Here is a 2,736-nt window from a genome sequence, read left to right as displayed (position 1 = left end):
GACCGTGAGTTTGTTGGGTTTTGTTTTTGATGGAATATGTTACACAAGAAAAGGAGTCTGTAGTCAAGCAAGTTTGAGAACGATTAAGTTCAGCCAAAGGAATTGCCGTAGCCTGTCAGATGCTAATGCACTTTAATGAAACATGTTTGGGAAGCACTGGTTTTTAAAATGAGATCTCGGAACCTTCTAAATGATAATGCACATTGTGGCTAACTCCGGGCAGAGGGGTAGCAAGGTTCCAAAATGTACTTGACCTCAAATCTTCCGCAGGGCAGAAACTATTAACACCTACAGAGCACGGTTTGGGACAAACTGAACAACGAGCAATAAGCACTGGGAGTCTTTATTCCCAGACCCCAGCAAGTCAGCAGAGAGAAATAAGTGAGCATGTTTGAACTCGCACTATGAAGAGGCATTAAAGAGGCTGCATTCTGTGTTTCACGTGGGAATAATTAGATGCAGCAAACGCCGTTGCTCTTGGGAACCTAGCCCTGCCTGCACCACCCTCACATTTGTTTCGTTTGAGCCCATTGGTGCAGCCTCTGTGTCAATCCATCTCCTTGAAGGTATTCTATGTCACGGCCCCTCCACTCTACCAAGCATGATGTCCTTTTCCGGGGACTATTCTCTCCTGAAAAGATGTCCAAAGTATATGAGATGGTGTCTTGCCATCCTTGCTTCTAAGGATAATTCTGGCTGTACTTCTTCCAAGACAGATTTGCTTGTTCTTGGCAGTCATGGTAATTTCAATATTCTTCAACAACACTATGATGCAAAAGCATGTATTCTTCTATATTGAGTGAAGTATGGGCAGTGTTTCAGTCTTCTGCAAATGGAAATCCAATTTTGCCAACACCATTTGTTGAAGATACTATCTCGTCCATACTTAATGTGTTCATCTCTTTGTAAAAAATCAATTGTCTTTAAGTGGATGAATTTATCTCTGGATTCTCTATTCTGCTCCATTGGTTTGTGTATTTCTCCTTGCAACAAAACCAGGCTGGGTTTTGTTTGTTTGTTTGTTTGCTTTTTCTAGTTCATATTTGCACAGGTTTATTGTAAACATGTTTAAACATGTGTCTATGATCAGTGGATGGCAGCAGATGAGTACTCTCAGCAATAACTTGTCTTAGTCTCCGTCTCACTCTTTTCCACACAATCATTTCCAACTAACAGGCTAGAGTAGAACTGCTTCTCTGGGTTCCTGAGTTGTAAAACTCTATCTAAGCAGATAGACGATCTTTCTCCTGAATTGCAGATGGTGGAGACTGATCTGGAAATTAGCAGTCCAACGCTTAGGGTCCTGCCCTACCAGGGCTTCTCCCTTAGTCTTGCTCTGTTGGTCTCAGGTGTCACCAAGCGGTTTCTGACTCAAAGAGGTCCTGTGTGAAAGAGCGCTCCATGGCCCTTTGCCATCCTCGTAACCGCTGTTGCGCTTGATTCCATTATTGTACTCGCTGTGGCAATTCATCTTGTTGAGTCTTCCTCTTTTTCATTGATTCTTTCCTTTATCAGGCATGATGCTCTATTCCAGGGAATGGTCTCCCCCAATAATACTTCCCAAGTCAGTGAGACGAAGTCTAGCTATCATTGCTTCCAAGAAACATTCTGGTTGTACTTCCTCGAAGACACATTGGTTTGTTCTTCCGGCAGTCGCTGGTACTGTCAGTATTTTTCGCCAACATCGTGATTCAAATGCGTCGTGTCTTCCGAGGTCTTCCTTATTCAGTGTTCAGCTTCCCCACAAATAGGAGGCACCTGAAAATACCAGGAGGGAGGAATACCTTAGGCCTCAAAGTCCTATCTACTGTGACTGCGTAGTAGGTTTTGAGGTTGGAAAGTGAGAAACCTCCTAATGCATTCTTCTTTTGGAGTGCTGTGCTTATCCTGTGTCTCTTTCTTTTCCAAATAAAATCGGCACTTAGTTGCTGCATCTCTTTGATGAATGGTACAGGGACCAGAATCTGGATTGCATTATACTGGACGGCATTTCATTAATGGATCACTTTGAATAATATTGACATGTTCACAATGCCATGTTCACATTGCTTACTGTTCATGAACATGGTATCTTCTTCAACGTATGTGGGTCTCTTTCCATTTCTTGTAGGAGTGTTTTGTAATTTTCTTGATGAAAGCCTTCTGTTTCTGTGTTTAATTGTGAGTATTTAATCTGTTGGGTGGCTATGGTAAGTGGCACTGTTTCTGATTTCTTTTTCAGAGCTCGCTTCCCTAGTGTACAGGAATCTCGTTGGTTTTTGTATGTTAATCTTGTACCTAACTCCTTGACACATCTTTTAATTAGTTCTAATAATATTATTGTTGAGCCTTTGGGGTTTCCTACACATGCCATATTGAATAAGAATAGTGATTAAGGCCGTCCGTGTCTGTTTCCCATTCATAAGATGAGTGTTTTCAGTTTCTTTCCATTGAGGGAAATACTGGCCTTTGGTTTTGCTTCTTTGACCTTTGTTATGTCAGGGAATTTGCCTTCTATTCTTAATTTGTTGAGTGGTCTCATTAGGACTGGGTGTTGAATTTTGTCAAGTGCCGCTTCTGCATCAATTGATACAATCGTTTAGTGTTTTGTACTTGGTTTTACAGATGTGTCGACTCTTCCTACCTCGTTGCATATGGAGGGGGTGAAAATACTGTGGCTTTGGGGAGGCACACCTTCACCCTCAAAGTAACATCCTTGTTCTTCAACACTTTAAAGAGATCCTTCAAATAGCAGCA

Source organism: Tenrec ecaudatus, chromosome 9 (genome assembly GCF_050624435.1).
Source record: "Tenrec ecaudatus isolate mTenEca1 chromosome 9, mTenEca1.hap1, whole genome shotgun sequence".
NCBI classification, from domain to species: domain Eukaryota; kingdom Metazoa; phylum Chordata; class Mammalia; order Afrosoricida; family Tenrecidae; genus Tenrec; species Tenrec ecaudatus.
Note: the sequence above shows the minus strand (reverse complement) of the source record.